Below are 18,061 nucleotides of genomic sequence, written 5' to 3'. Positions count from 1 at the left end.
AATCTAATACGTTGTTACATACACGAGCGAATCGTACAAATTGAGATAGATAAACACCATAAGATGGTGACAAGGGAACGTCACCATCTAAAAATGGATAATTAACGATAGGAAATGAAAAATCATCTCTTTTATCATAAATTTTTGTATTAAGCTTCCCGTTAATGATATAGATATCAAGATCGAGGAAGGGGCAGTGGTCATTGTTAGCATTGGCTTTATTTACAGTTAATTTAACAGGATAAATTTCTTTAGTATTCATACTGAAGTCGTCATTATTGAGAGCCAATATATCATCCAAATATCTAAAAGTATTGTTAATTTTTTGTTGTTTCGATGGGGTCTTTTAGTCATAAATGTCATAAATTGTAACTCATAACAATACAAAAACAGGTCCACAATAAGTGGTGCACAATTATTCCCCATTGGAATTCCAATAACTTGACGATATACGGAATCTCAAAAGCGAACAAAAATGTTATCAAGTAAAAATTCAAGCGCATATATAGTATCAAAGCATGTCCAATTGACATAATTCTTTTGTTTATTGCTACTAAAAAATGACCTAAAAGAGTTTGCACATATGTACTCGCATTCTGACTTTTTAAATGCCAAGTTAATTAGGGCTGTGATTTTTTTCTAAATAAGAATATGAGGCAAAGTGGTATATAGGGTAGAAAAATCAAAACTTTGAACAGATTCAAAATCACCAATATATGCATGCAATTTATCAAGTACTTCCAATGAGTTTTTTACACTCCAAAAGTAATTAATTCCACTATTTTCAAAGGCCTTATTTGAACAATTTATTATCAGGTTTTTTATTGTACCAAGTGTACTAGTAAGTAGAATAGACAATTTAGTAGTGGAACAAGTGGTTGAAGATAAAATAAATCTAAATTTGTCAGGTTTTTTTTTGTGTAGCTTTGGAAGCAAGTACATAGTTGGGACTTTCATTGTATTGTAAAGAAGTAGCTAAAAGTTTGTTTTTGTTACAGATGTCGTTTTCTGAAAATGAAGTTAGTTTGAATGTTGGTGAATTCGTAATTTCCTTTTGCAGAACCTCAATATAAAATTTACGTCAAACAATAATGATATTATTAGCAGCTTTATCAGCCGGGGCAAAAACAAATTCCTTGGCTAGTTCTTTTAGTATATGTTTGATACGCGAAATAGGTTTTTTATGGCTGTTGTTAAGGTGGAATGGGAGTCTAAATTAAAAATGATAGAATCTGTTCATACTTTGCCAAAACATAGTATCTATTGATATATGATCAAAAATATAATAAAAATGATAGGTCACCGCGCATTTTCTCAAGCTACAAGTTTGTGACAAAATGACAAATTTTGTATGGATTATACAGGAAAAAACACCATTATGTGATAAGAAGCTTAACAAAATGATAGAATTGTAAAATAAAATACAAGAAGATAGCTTTTAGTAAATTCTTTGAGAATATCAAAAGAAAAGATAGGGTCACCGTGCATTTTTTCGAGTTAAAATACAAAATAGCAAAACTCAATGTAGATTCCTTCAGAAAATGCACTATTTCAGGTTACCTCCCCTTAAAATGCCCATTTAAAAACGTTAAAAGTCAAGCAAAAAATAATCTATACTTGGAAAAATATTTACATTCATAAGTTATTACCTTATAAATTTGTTCTTTTAAATGCAAATTCACATTAGTTATCTGCTTTTCTGCATCATATTTTGCTAACTAGATTGAAAATCTGCACCTTAGATTTTCCGTTTTTTACAATCCAAGATGGCGAAAGACACCCATACCACCTTAAGAGTAAAATGTTCTTTAAAATGTTGTATTCGAATATCAACTATCTTCATTACTTAAAACTAAAAAAAGAGTCCAAAGATTTTTTGTCAGCTTTTTCCTGTTTTACCCATTCCAAACAGTAGGTACGGAGTGAGTCGTGGATGATATTACGACACTTATTCCAATTAATAATTGACGGGGACAATATTTAGGTCCATTACTGAGGAATGATTTTAACTCTCGGTCGCGAACGATGTTAAGGTCTCCTGTTATGACATGGGAAATGGGGTCATAAGTGTATTCTGAATTACTGCAATTACATGACATAGGTGTATTTTTAATGATATTAACATCTTTACACAATTGGCTATAATTAAACACATATTTCCGGGTAGATTTCTTGTAAATATAACAAATAAGAGGGAGTTCAGTATTATCAAAATATCCAGAAATTTGGTCTTTAACAGAATGGTCGTTAAAAATACCGGCAATATTTATAAAATCAAAACCTTTATTGACATGTACTTTATTTTAGTAAAATGTTTTTTTATGCTCTTCAGATCAATTTTGGGAAACAGTTTAGAATAACAATATGCCATTATAATTTGAACGATTTCATACTTAGGACTGTAATATGAAATTGTGTTATTTATAGGTAAAGAACAGAGCTTGGTTAACAGATAATGTCTGCCGTTGTTTTTTGAAATAGAAATTAGGTCCGAAATTTTTGTATGGTTGGTCCGAAATTTTCTTTGATTGCGATTTTTTCTACGTCCATGAGAACGATTTTTACGAACAGTTTTAGAAACTATATCTAAAATGTTAACAGAATCGGTTCTTGATATATTACCAATTCCCATGATATTATCATTAAGACCGAGAGGGTAGACTGTCTGTAATTTTTTAATCCAATTTAATTTAATTATTTTCCGTGATCGTACAAACTTTGAATGAGATTCACCAGGCTGCTTATTTACTACTTCTAAAGGTTGAACTGTTAAATATTTAATAGGATGATTGTGCTTCTTAAGATGTTGATAAATAATACTTTTGAATGTATTGGGTCTTTTAAAACGATACAGGTGTTCTTGAGTGCGTTTAGATAAATAAATGCAGTTGTTCCACTTAATTAGAAGTGGTTGATTCGATATACAAGAAAATGTGAAACCCCTAACAAGTTCATTTTCATGTCTAAAGTCACGTGTTTTTGGTGGGGTTTGTGTTTCTCAGTCTTTAGTTTTTTATGTACTTGACTTTTATACTAATGTATGCAAATTCTTGTCTCTTTGACACATTCCCATTTCCATTCTCAATTTTATAATGTATATGTTTGCATGTTTTGTTTCTGCGTACCTATGCGTAGGGCCTCAAGAAAGATAAGTTATATATACTAGTAGCTAACTGTGTAACCCTCTGAAATAAAGTGTTGTTTTTGTTTTTGTTGTTGTTGTTGTTTTGTATATAGTTGTTTGTCTTTTGGTCTTTTTTTCTTATTTTTTTTCGTCATGGCGTTGTTAGTTTATTTTCTACTTATGGGTTTGAATGTCCCTTGGTATCTTTCGCCTCTCTTTTTAGCTCACCTGGCCCGAAGGGCCATGTGAGCTTTTCTCTTCACTTTGCGTCCGTCGTCCTTCGTCGTCGTCCGGCGTCGTCTGTTAACTTTTACAAAAGTCTTCTCCTCTGAAACTACTGGGCCAAATTAAACCAAACTTGGCCACAATTATTATTGGGGTATCTTGTTTAAAAATAGTGCCCGGTGACCCGGCCAACAAACCAAGATGGCCGCCATGGCTAAAAATAGAACATTGGGGTAAAATGCAGTTTTTGGCTATAACTCAAAAACCAAAGCATTTAGAGCAAATCTGACATGGATAAAATTGTTTATCAGGTCAAGATCTATCTGCCCTGAAATTTTCAGATGAATCGGACAACCTGTTGTTGGGTTGCTGCCCCTGAACTGGTAATTTTAAGGAAATTTTGCTGTTTTTGGTTATTATCTTGAATATTATTATAGATAGAGATAAACTGTAAGCTGCAATAATGTTCAGCAAAGTAAGATATACAAACAAGTCAACATGACTGAAATGGTCAGTTGACTCCTTTAGGAGTTATTGCCCTTTATAGTCATTTTTTAACCATTTTTCGTAAATCTTAGTAATCTTTTACAAAAATCTTCTCCTCTGAAACTACTGGGCCAAATTAATCCAAACTTGGCCACAATCATCTTTGGGGTATCTAGTTTATAAATTGTGTCCGGTGACCCGGCCAACCAACCAAGATGGCCGCCATGGCTAAAATTGGACATAGGGGTAAAATGCAGTTTTTGGCTTATAACTGAAAACCAAAGCATTTAGAGCAAATCTGACATGGGGGTTAAATTGATTATCAGGTCAAGATCTATCTGCCCTGAAATTTTCAGATGAATCGTTGTTGGGTTGCTGCCCCTGAATTGGTAATTTTAAGGAAATTTTGCTGTGTTTGTTATTATCTTGAATATTTTTATAGATAGAGATAAACTGTAAACAGCAATAATGTACAGCAAAGTAAGACCTAAAATTAAGTCAACATGACCAAAATGGTCAATTGACCCTCTAAGGAGTTATTGTCCTTTATAGTCAATTTTTAACAATTTTCATAAAATTTGTGAATTTTTACTAACATTTTCAACTGAAACTACTGAGCCAAGTTCATTATAGATAGAGATAATTGTAAGCAGCAAGAATGTTCAGTAAATTAAGATGAACAAACACATCACCATCACCAAAACACAATTTTGTCATGAATCCATCTGCTTTCTTTGTTTAATATCCACATAGACCAAGGTGAGCGACACAGGCTCTTTAGAGCCTCTAGTTATATTCTGTATTGAATATTATATAAAAACTTTCTTACGTAGAAGGTCGTATCCTGACCTCTAGATGTCTGTCTCTTGTTTTGAGTGTTTCTTTTGAGTCATTTGTGTTGCCTTCTTATTGTCAAATACCTCCCATTCCCTTTTACTTATAAACGAATAATGCATTTTTTATAAGTCATATTAAAGTTTGCAGATATTTTCTGAATGTTAATTTGATATAGAAAAATTATAAATGCACAGGGTTCCTTTACCATTGCTAAAATTTTAATTGATATCACTAATTTTTATTAAAAAATGATATCCTTGCAAACGTTGGAAATCGTTCCGTTGAATCCTTTGTATCTGGAAATATGAATCCATAAAGTTCAGAATTAAATAATTTATATATTTTTGTATATATCAGTGACATTAAAGGATATTCTACCAATATAAGAACAAGAAGATGTGGTATGATTACCAATGAGACAGCTCTCGACAAGAGACTAAATGACACAAAAATTAACAACTAAGTCATGGTACGGCCTTCAACAATGAACAAACCCCATATCATATAGTCAGCTATAAAAGACCTCAAAATGACAAATGTAAAACAATTCAAACCAGAAAACTAACGGCCTGATTTATGTACAAAATAATGAACGTAAAACAATAGACGGTATGTTAAAAAGCAACAAACGACAACCACTGAATTACAGACTCCTGACTTTGGATAAGCACATGATATAACAGTATAAAAAAGGTAAAATCACAAAAAATACAGAACGCCGAGCAAAATTCAAAACGGAAAGTACCTAATCAAATAGTAAAATTAAAAGCTCAAACACATCAAACGAATGGATAACAACTTGGTACAGGTATTTTCTTATATAGAAGATGGTGGATTAAAGCTGTTTTTATAGCTAGCTAAACCTCTCACTTGTATGGCAGTCGCATAAAATTCCATAATATTGACAACAATATGTGAACAGACATAATAATTAAAAATGTCCAAAATTGGGTAACATCAGTGAACATTGTGTTATAATCCTGATCACTATTACAGCAAATAAATATGTAACAAAGAAACACAAAAAGTCATATTAGAGACAAAGCACATTAGTGAAAATGAAAGACAAGAATACAAGAATTTACCATATTAACACTATAACACAATGACGGAATGTATAAGTACAGAACCACGTCATATGTTACAAAGAAACACAAAATCATATACACAAAGCACATTAGCAAAATGAAAAACAAGAATTGTTTTTTAACTTAAGAAAAATCTATAAAAATCAGTTGAAAAAGGCTTTATTCATCAGAGGGATATGCATAGAAACACACCTAACAAAAAAAAAACAGAGTGGACGTGGCAGGGTACTCGTACATCCATACAACATAAAGACATTGTGTATAGATCTGAGAGTACTGACAGCTAGTTAAAAGCAAATAACACCTAATAAAATAATTATGCATCGAAGACTTTAATCTATTTGTCACATGTATAACAATAACATGTGTAAGAAAATAACATGTATGTGTCCCACATGTTTGTCTCACCTAGATTACAATAGCATCATGATGTACCCAATCTATTTTGATTGCTAGTAATAATGTACCCTTCATATTTCTCTATGACGATATAATATTATATGACCATTCTGTTTGATTTAAAAATGACAATGGAAATGTTTCACCTTTTTCTAAACATTGTTTAAAATATAACATGTATAAGTTCAAGTTAATTTACGTTTTAATACAATTCTTTGTCGGTTTTATTAAGGCAATCCTGCATTTGAAGCAAATCCCGTTAAAGATGTTGGGATGTTATTCTGATTGAATGACCACGATGGTTTAGTTGGTTTGGTTTTCTTACCAGTTGACGATTCGGGATCTTCCTCCGGTTCCGGTTGTTTGTCTCTTTTATTAGATGGTGATGTTGCTAAATCCGATGGTTCGTCATTCTGTTCAAACGTTTGCAATGGTTTATCCTTTTTGTTTCTATGAGTAGACGATGAAGCTGATTCTGATAACCGATTTGTCTTTTTAGAAGACAACACGGACTCATGTACTTCGGTTGATGATTGTTTGGACTGCTGTTGTTTTTTATCAGATGTCAACGCTGGTTCATTTGAGTTGCTTTTCTGTTCAGACAGTGCTTTTGATGGCTGTTTATTTTGTTGGTTTGGTGGCGTATTAATTGAATCTGTTTGGTCTTGATCGTCTGTTGTGAATATGCCGGACTTTGAATTACCTGTAAAGATATGTTTACGCTGAAAACTAAGGCAACTGTTATTTTTTATTTATTCAATAAAATAATTTCTCTTCTGTGGTTGAACTATGAATTTGGATGAATAGATAGGCATAATTTCCAATTTCACTGATGTTTATTTCACTAACATGGTTTAAAATTTGTGTTTACTAACAAAACAACACATCAGCAAGTAAAAGTACTTTAATTTTTTTTTACAGAACTCGATATTAGTTAAAGATGTGGGTTATACGTCAATGCGACAGGACCAATCGAAAAAACGAACCAAAGGGCATCTAGAGGGCAACATACATTCTCCAACAAACAAAAATAATTATATCAAGCTCTAATATCTCTTCTGTAAAAAATGTGAATAAATCGATCAGAACCAATCAAAGAAAGACCTGTCATTATCATCCTATTTCACAAAATAACGAACAACATTAAAGATGTGATATGCTACAACTACTGTACGCGAATTATTTAGTACTACGACGTCTTTTTGCAAATAGATTGAGATGAATAAGTTTAAACAACGACTGGTCTAAAAGTTGCTATTGAACATTCCGAATATTCCCACTGTGTTATTGTATTGACCCGAAAAGTACACAATAAACCAAACAATTGATGAGTTTTCTATCTGGTGACCAGAAATTGTTCAACTGAATCTATTAAGAATCCTCGTACAAGCCCTCTTTCAACCTTTAGGAAATCGTTATTATATATTTGTCACAAAAAGTATGTTTATGGCTGTTGACGTTTAACCTTTTTTTGTTGTGTAAAAACTGTTTGAATGTCTTGGATACGAACATCATTGTCGAGCCTTCGACTTTAGTCGAAAAGGCGAAACATAGCCATCCTACATTCCGTCGTCATCGGTATCGTCGTCGTCGGCGGTGTCCACAAATATTCCCTTTGTGGTTAAAGTTTTTGAAATTTTAATAACTTTCTGAAACTATCCTGGATTTCTACCAAACTTGGACAGAAGCTTGTACTAGTATATGATCATAAGATAGTATCCAGAAGTAAATTTTGTAAAAATAAAATTCCATTTTTCCGTATTTAACTTATAAATGGACTTAGTTTTTCTGCAGGGAAACATTACATTCACTCTGTGGTTAAAGTTTTTTAAATTTTAATAACTTTCTAAAACTATCCTTGATTTGTACCAAACTTTGACAGAAGCTTGTTTATGATGGTAGGATAGTATCCAGAAGGAAATTTTGTAAAAAAAAAATCATTTTTTCCGTATTTTACTTATTAATGGACTTAGTTTTCTGCTGGGAAACATTACATTCACTCTGGTTAAAGTTTTTAAAATTTCTATTACTTTCTTAAACTATCCTGGATTTGTACCAAACTTAGACAGAAGCTTGTTTATGATCATAAGATAGTAACCAGAAGTAAATTTTGTTAAAAAAATCCATTTTATCCGTAATTTATCTGTAAATGAACTTAGTTTTTCTGCCAAGAAACAATATATTCACTCTGAGGTTAAAGTTTTTAAATTTTTTGTTGAGCCTGCGATTGACAGCAAAAGTAGGCGAGACACTGGGTTCCGCAGAACCCTTACGAATTGTATATAATGTTGTAAGCACTAAAACGGGTATTGTCAAGAATGAGCGAAACATCGGAACTGAGTTAGATATATTAATTAATTTCCTGAGACAGATTTTAGTTGCGACTTTCCTTGGGAAATTATCGTTATTCTAGTTTTGGGAGTCTTTATTTAAACGACAACTTCTCATTTTTAATAGTAAAGCAATTGTTTCAATTATTAAAACAGTTGAGTGTCTTGTAAGTCTTTCATAGGAAAGCCATTTTCGTTTTATAAAAATCAAAGCAATTAGAAATAATCAACTAACATTAATATATATATACATACGTTCTGTGCCACCAGTTACACAGGTATCATATACAAATAAAGTTAGAAAAAGTAAACAGCAAAGTCCATTCATTTTGATTACTCACAAAGAAAAAAATAAAGCTAACTTGTATAACTGTAACAGGTGCTCTGTAACAATTGTTCGTTTGGTCTACTTAAATTTTCTTTTCGACTTATTCAGGCGTAAGTATGACTGTTAAAGGTTAATAATAAAACCGTACATAATATGATCATTGGACATGTTTAATAAATGTTCTTTTAGCTGATGTATAATCGCTTACAATTGACATACATAAAACAATGTATTCTAAAAATCTAAAAATGTTAACACGCATATCAAATAATAAGATTATTTAAACACTGTATCTAGAGAAAATCTCTGTGAGTTATCAAACGAGAGCCGTGTGACTGCTATTTGAACGTTAATTGCGTTCATGCTAAAGTTTGGTTTATCAAGACGAACGGCTGAGAATACTACTGTTAATATTATCTATACGGCGGTTGGTATGCATACTCCTATCCTTAGTTGAAATTTTCGATAGAACATAATTTTATTGTTCTTTTTCTAAATATCGCATGTTTTGATCTGTTTTGCCTTCTTCATTTATACAAATAAACTCAGAAAAGATACCAAGATTAAAATTTTGTATTCGAGCCAGATGCACGTTTCGTCTACGAAAGACTCATCAGTGACGCTCTAATCCAAAAAAGTTAAAAAGGCCAAATAAAGTACGAAGTTGAAGAGCAGTAGAACCAAACATTCCTAATAGTGTTGCCAAATACAGCTAATGAGTTATCTAATCATAAGGTAGAGAAGCCTTAGTATTTCAAAAATTACAAAGTTTTGTAAACCGTTAAAAGTAAAATAACAAAAATAACGATCTCCGAGGAAAATTCAAAACGGAAAGATCGTAATCAAAAGACAAAATCAAAAGCTCAAACACATCAATCGAAAGGATATCAACTTTCATATTCCTGACTTGGTACAGGCATTTTCTTATGTAGAAAATGGGGGATTACTGACCCTTGTTTTATAACCAGCTGAACCTCTAACTTGTATGACAATGGCAAAAAAAAAAATTGTTTGACAACGATGTGTGAACAAAACAAAAAGCGATATAGTAAAATGTCAAAAATAGGGGTACACCAGTCAACATTGTGTTTAATCTTAATCACTATAAACAAACAATTATATGACAAAGAAACACAAAAAGGCATTTTTCCAAAGTCCATTTGCATAAATGAAAAACAAGGATACAAAAATTTATCATAGCACAATTACAATGACGGGATGTATAAGTACAAAGCCACGTCATATGTATCAAAGAAACAACCAGGCATATAGACTAAGCACATAAACAAAAATGAAAGACGAGGTTACAATTTTTTTTATCATAGAACACGGTGTACAAGTTCAGAGCCACGTCATATGTAACAAAAAAACACAAGGCATATAGACACTTGCACATTAACAAAAATGAGAGATAAGAATACACACATTTTACCATAGAACCATAACAAAATGACGGGATGTATTAGTACAGAGTCACGTCAAATGGAAATCAATGTAATCAGTAAAAGTAATATACATCAAGACAAATAAAAGAATAATATAACAAGTTATTAGGATGACATCAGTACCCATAATTTATACTTCCAGACCATCATATATTATTTATGAAGTTGATACGGAATATTTATCAACAAGGTCTTGATACCTTCCGATGCTTCCGATGAACTTTTTTTTAGAACAAGTGAAACTGTGAGCTACTGCTCACTGATGATACCCCCGCCGCAAGTGGATAATTTTTAGTGTTAAAATATGCAAGTGTTCTGTAAACAGGAAGTTGTTGAGTGATGAATCTGAAAAAGCATCACAAGATATAGCTGACTTGTATGAATCCTGAAACCAAATTTCAGAAATCCTTGTATTGGAATTCCTGAGAAAAATGTGACGAAAATTTTCAACTTGGTTATCATGTGTAAAATAATACAAGTGTTCGGTAAACAGGAAGTTGTCGAGTGATGAATCTTCAAACGCATCACGCGGTATAGCAGACTTATATAAACCTTGAAACCAAATTTCAGAAATCCTTGTATTGTAGTTCCTGAGAAAAATGTGACGAAAATTTTCAACTTGGTTATTATTCTGCACTGGCGTAGCACACGGTACGGTTGGTACGGTTCCGACCGTACCAATTTTTACTGCAGGTACGGAAAACCGTACCAAAAAAATCAAAATATTAAAAAAAAAATATGCTAGAAAAGTATGCAAACTTCCATAAAATAAATGTTTTACATTTACCCCTGCCTGTTTTCTTAAATAAAGAAAAAAACGTCTTTCAACGTTAAAAGTACTGATCATGTCAATGTTAATGAATGTACGTAACCGCAGTACCGTAATCAGTTTATTGATTACCAATTAATGATTAATTAATCGAAATTGTTAAAGATGCTGTTGCGGATAATGTTGGGTGTTGTTATTGATTCATGTGCCAATCTGACACAGACTGAATAAACTGAAACGGATGGATAATCTGAAGAATGCTTTAGCCAGCAACAATCGCCTGCTAATTCGGAAAATCTCCACATGATGTTACTAGCTCTTTAAGTTTAACGCATCAGTTGGAAACATTTTCAAGGCCGAAGAAGCCAGCATTTTTTTTTTTATTAATTGTTGCAAGTTTTGATTCCAGATGATGTAGATATAAACCTCAAAACAATTGGAAATAGTAACATTATTGTTTGCACAATGCCATATCCTTAGGTTTGCAGGTAAACGATATATGTAATGATTTCACTCGTTTTTTTTTTGTTTTTTTTTAATAAAACCACCACAAGTCAAGTTCAAAATCAGTTGATTGATTGTTTATTTTCTTAACGTACAGTTGCAAATATTTCGAGCATAATGTCAATTGAAATCAGAGGTGAGGGCTTTTTTTTTATAATGTAAGATACCGTATTGCAAAAGGGGATACAATCTTTATCGGGAATCCGGAATTGTTCATTAAAAGTCGGGATTGGTTATGTTCGGGACTTCGTAAGACCTCTAAGGCTTCATACCCCTTTCTACACTGTGCCTTTGTTTGAGTGCCCTTCCGTAACACAAAACCCGAACAAAAAATCACCATTATTTCACATATCTATACTTCACCAGGAGGCGGTTTTCGTGAGACCGCCGATTTACTCTTTCCATTGTTTATTACAATTATTTTATTTGTTTGTTTTCAATTTTAGTTCTTTCGTGTGTTATGGGGTCTAGAAAAGTGTGCAGCCCCCAAAACACGTTGTTTCTGCACCGGCAGTCCTATAATAAAAGACTTCTGAGGTTCATATCATTTACACTCAACGTTTTTTATCATGTATTTTTTTTACTATCAATGTTTAACCCGAGTTGGGGTTTGATAGTAAAAAAAATTAGATACTATCCAAATTCGAGTTCAACATTGATAGTAAAAAAAATATCCGCTAAAAAACGTTGAATGTAAATGATATGAACCTCGGAAGTCTTATATTATAGGACTACCAGACCGGCTGCAGCTTATCCCATGCATGCAGTGTGTGAGGATTGTCATAGTTGTTTTACCCATTCCCGATCCTCATTCATTTTTCTATTCACTATAGCTCTAAAGTTGCTAGCCGCACTTTGATTGTTTTATTTTAAACATTAAAAATAATAATATTAAGATCTTATAATAAATAAACTGACAGAAATCACTTATAAATCATGAATTTTGCACAATGATTTGTCGCGAGGTATAGTATGGCAGTGTTGTTCTCATTCACCATTCTTGCTATGTAAATGACACAAAAATAGAAAACAAACTACAAAACCCGCAAGACACAGACATTCATTTTTTTCAAATTGTCTTGTAAAAAATGCTGCTGCTCAAAAACATTTGTTAGTACCAGGAAACACTCAGAATGCAGGATTTTAACGCTATAAACCCCAGAGCTTCTGGGGGCCTTGAGCGGCCCCAATACCCATGCCGTAATGCAGCCTCGCTATGCGAGGCTGGATGGGCCACTTCGTGTCCCATATGTCTAATTTGCAGAAACCGTACCATTATTTTTCGGCATGCTACGCCTATGTTCTGTTACACCTTTCCTCAATTTGTGTATTTCCTTCGATTATATTCTTAATCTGTTTATGTGTTCCAGTCTAGGAGGATTATTCATCTTTAACCTTATAAGAACATTAAAACATCGTATCATCGCTACCTTTCCTCTTCTCACACGTATCTCAAACTGAACATTAAAATTGAGAAAGGAAATGGTGAATATGTCAAAGCGACAACCACCCGACCATAGAGCAAACAACAGCCGAAGGCAACCAATGGGTCTTCAATGTAGCGAGAATATTGCAAGGTCATACCAGTTCTGGAGAACTTTTCAAAGGACAAACGTCATCTAGGACACAATTCGTGGCCAACCACAGAGTGAGTTAACTTTACAACATTGTTTTTGAAGCCTTCAAATTACTCTATACATATTTGAACATTCTCTCTGTGAAACACTGGAAATTTAAGGTTCATGTGGACCCTATGGCTAAAATGGCCGTATTTTCACCTCAAAATTTACTCTGAGTACAGGCAAACCTGTGCATTTGGGAAAGTTTTAAGGCATAGCATGCCCTAGATAAATAGAATTTAATTGCATTGTATGATTTAGAAAATTCATAACTTAACTGGATTTTGCCGTACACTTTCTTTCGTCCCTGCAGAAGATGTTAAAATCAATTAACAGTTGAGTTTACCTTGATATGGTCCACTCAGGTACACAGTTTAAATAATCAATTATTGTCAGGTATGTATTGTCCATCTCATGTCCATGTCAAGCAATACAGCTCACTTCAATTATTACCTGTGGGGAAGTTCTCAAACCTGTTTCCCAACTTAGTTTATTTTGGCACCTTCTGGAGGAATGAAAAAAAGTGCACGGCAAAATCCTGGTAAGTTTTTATTTTTCTAAAACATAAAACATATTTGAAATTTATTTATCTAGGGCATGCCATGTCTGAAATTTTTTACAGATGCGCAGGTTTGTCTGTACTCAGAGTAAATTTTGAGGTGAAAATACGGCCATTTTAGCCATAGGGTCCACATGAACCTTAACTGCTCTTGAAAGTACAACATTTTCTCGGATTCAACGGACTGTGCTATCTATTACTTTTGACATTTCGTTTTAATAACATTAATTGAACACATTGTAAAATTGTATTTTATTTGTTTTTCAGCTTTTTACCATTTGTTAGATTGGTTTAGGAATAAAGTATCAGCACCTGCTAGTCTTTCTTGCTTGAGCCCAATCGTCGGTTAAACTTAATGGTCAGGCCATTACAGTAAAAAGTCTACAACTTGCCTGTTGTGTCTCACAGATAACGCCACTCCACGTTAGTTATACAGCTACATAACAACCTACCTGTTGAGCCCTGCATGTACGCGTCATCCCTTGACGTACAGTAAATTGACAACAACTTGTCTACACATCTCCTGAACAGGAAATACAACGGAGCATCGTTCGTAGCTGTTACCTTGACACTACGCAACACAGCTTGTGCGTCCTAGGCAGCAAACCGACACGTTGAACAAACACTGCCTACAGTTAGTCGATTTACATCATGGATCCCAGTCACGCGGAACAGCAAGAAGAGATACAGCCCCCAGAAGGAAATGTCACAGATCTAGGACTACTACAAAATCCGTCTAATACAACACTTTCAGATGAAAATGTCGAGGATAGGCGAGTGCGTGACCTCACAGAAAAAGGTAAAGGAGTTTTCACAGAAAAACGTGACAAGTTCTGTCAGGAAATAGAGACTCTTTGGTCAGATGTAGAACCACAGTTATTGGAGATCACCAAGCCTCCAAAAGAACTCCAGCAACTGCTAACAGTACAGGATAAACTCATAAAAGCCTGTACTAATTATCGTAGACTCACAGACGACTATCTGGACTTTCTGAAAAGGACCAGGACATTGGAGAGTCAAAAAGACATAGACGCGTGTAATCTCTCATTGAATTTTCGTCTGTCCAGAGTGGAACTAGTCATGGAAACCTTACATGAGCATCGCCTTGCCCTTACAAAGGCTAAATCTACAAAAACAAAGACATCTAGAGGCAAGAAATCCTCACACAGTGGGAGCTCCAACGTCTCTGACATTTCAAGTCTTGCACGGAAGAAGCGTGCTAAAGCAGAGGCTGCCAGAACTCAGATAGCCTTTGCTGAAAAACAGGCCTTGCTCCTAAAGCAGGAGGCAATGATAGAAGAACAGACTCTTTTCAAGCAAAATGAAATAAAGGCCGAGGCGGAACAAGAAGCCATCAGAGCAGAACAAGAAGCCATCAGAGCCGATCAAGAAACCACAAGCAGAAAAGCCGAGGCGGAGCAAGAGGCCACACGCAGAAAAGCCGAGGCGGAGCAAGAGGCCACACGCAGAAAAGCCGAGGCGGAGCAAGAGGCTATACGTAGAAATGCTGAGGCTGCACACCAGAGAGCTGAAATGAAACGTGAGACCATACGCAGGAAAACTTTAATGGAACGGGAGGCTGCACGTGCAACACGGGAAAAAGCCGAAATTAAAGCTGCTATGAACATTCTAGAAGCACAAAGAGAAGCTGCAGCCGCAGAAGCCGAGGCTCGTGTCCTGGAATACGACGGCAGCCAAGCATTTAGCGATCTTCCTGATGAAAAGGAAGACCCGCTCCAGCGTGTGCAAGATTTCGTCAATAAACTTCCTGTATCAACTGTTGTAAAGGAAGTAACAGGACCTCAAAAGAAAAAACAAATTCCTGTTAAAATTGAGCTGAATCATGAAGCACCAGCGTTCGTGCCATCCGTGGCACTGAACTTGCCATCACAAACACCTAAGGTCTTGCCTACACGTGCTAAGTCACCAGATGTTAATGCATTCCCAGATCTGGGAACAATAACTGGCATAGGAAAACAGGGCGTTTCAGAAAAGATCCCTGCCTTACACCAAAATCAAGGCGTCATAGAAGAGATCCCTGTTTCACACCCAAAACAAGGCGTAATAGAAGAGAACCCTGTTGCATACCAGCAACAAATCAATCCTACGTCGGAAATAAGCAGATTTCTCCTACGTAAGGACCTGCTTTTCTCCCGGTTAACAAGCTTTAACGATCGGGCTGAATCCCTCCATACATGGAAAGCCAGCTTTAAAAACGTCATAGACGAATTACAAGTTTCTGACTCGGAACAAATAGACCTACTGATTACGTGGCTAGGGCCAGAGTCTGGTAAACATGCCATGAGTATTAGGGCATCAAATGCCAACAACCCTACTAGAGGCCTACAGAGGTTATGGCAAAGACTGGATGAGCGATATGGTGCTCCAGAAATGTTGGAAGCCTCTATCACGAGTAAACTCGTCAATTTTCCTACCTTGACGAACAAAGATAACGCACGTCTTTATGACTTGTCTGGTATTCTATCAGAAATCGAATATCACATGAAAATCCCAAGCTGGGAAGTTTGCTTGCTTATTTCGATTCTTCGTCCGGTATAAATCCTATTGTGGAAAAACTACCATACGGACTCCAAGAAAAGTGGATAACAAGGGCTTCAAGATACAAGTCCAAATATGAAGTTGCCTTTCCGCCATTCACAGAATTCTCTGCCTTCATCAGGGAAATGAGCAAAATTAAGAACGATCCTGGGTTCATCTTTGGATCAAAAGTAACACCAAATACAAAAGACTCTACGCCAAGGTTCACACCTCAGATGTACTCTAAAGACAACGTCCATAAGACGGCTGTTGAACAGCAAACTGAAGACAGCAGTCAACAACAAAATATGTGTATCCTACACAAGACAAAGCATACCTTGAATGAATGCCGAGCATTCCGAGCCAAACCAATCGAGGAACGCAAGGAACTGTTAAGACAAAACAATGTGTGCTACAAGTGTTGTGAGTCAACCACACACAGAAGTCGGGACTGCAACGCAAGTATCAGTTGTAACGAGTGTGGAAGTGAACGACATACCACAGCACTTCACATTACTAGACCACAACAATCTGAAAGTTCCCAGTTTAGCTCACCCAGACAAGCCTACGGCGGGGAGCTAACACAAGCCTACGGCGGGGAGCAGACAGAGTCAGCTGAAACAAAGTTAACCTCTGTGAGTTCGATCTGCACAGAGATCTACAAAGATCATAACAGCGAGAAATCGTATGCCAAGATATTACCTGTGGACGTGTACCACAAGGACAAGACAGACAAAAAAAAATTATCAGGATGTACGCCATTATTGACGACCAAAGCAACCGGTCTCTTGCCTCGCCTGAATTCTTCAGTCTGTTCAACGTTCGGGAGAGACCTGAAAACTACTCTCTTACGACATGCTCCGGCAGAGTAGCTACTTCCGGGAAAAGAGGAAAAGATTTCGTCATAAAATCTGTACATAGTGACGTACAATTTGATCTGCCTACATTAATTGAATGTAATAATATTCCCAATAATCGAGACGAAATTCCTACTCCTGAAGTTGCAATGCATCATCCTCATCTGACAGAACTCAGAGGAAGTGTTACACCACTAGAGGAACGTTGTCAAATTCTACTCCTAATTGGAAGGGACCTTATAGAGGCACACCACGTCCTTGAACAACGCCTAGGACCATCCCGAACTCCATTTGCCCAAAAGTTGAGACTTGGTTGGGTCATAATTGGAAATACATACATTGACAAGCAAACTGTTCCTATTGAAGTCAACACAAAGATAACTAACGTTTCAATCACGGAATCAAAACAACGTCTTGCCTCAAGACCGGAAATAGCCGTTAAGGACAATAATCCAATTGTTGTTCAGTCTAACGACAAAAACTTTCATTCGAATGCCAAGGTCGCTAAATCGCATTCAATACAATCCCTTGAATGTACAGGACCTAGTACCAAGCCTGGTAAACGCACAAATTCATCTAAAGGGACATCACTCGCGTCACTAAAAGCAAAATCTGTGACTTCTATAGAAAAATCTATAGATAAAGAAAGTTTCAATCCGAAATCAACAGAACCTAAAGTTCATGGAGAGGAAATCAATAGCATTCACAAACCTATTCCGAAAGAAGGACCTATTGCCAATCTCAATCTGCCATTGGATGAGCAACGTCTACTACGAGGAGGAAGCAGTATTGCCAAATCTGACTTGAATATAAGTGAAAAGAAACCAGTAGTCTTATCTGGACATCGTCACAGAGTAACACCCTTTCTTGGACATTACTACGACAAAATCAAACATAGAGGACGCCACTCTACAGATAGAGCGACTAGATCTGCAGGATTGAACGTTATGACG

Source organism: Mytilus galloprovincialis, chromosome 2 (genome assembly GCF_965363235.1).
Source record: "Mytilus galloprovincialis chromosome 2, xbMytGall1.hap1.1, whole genome shotgun sequence".
Taxonomy (NCBI): domain Eukaryota; kingdom Metazoa; phylum Mollusca; class Bivalvia; order Mytilida; family Mytilidae; genus Mytilus; species Mytilus galloprovincialis.
This window is presented reverse-complemented; position numbering follows the sequence as displayed.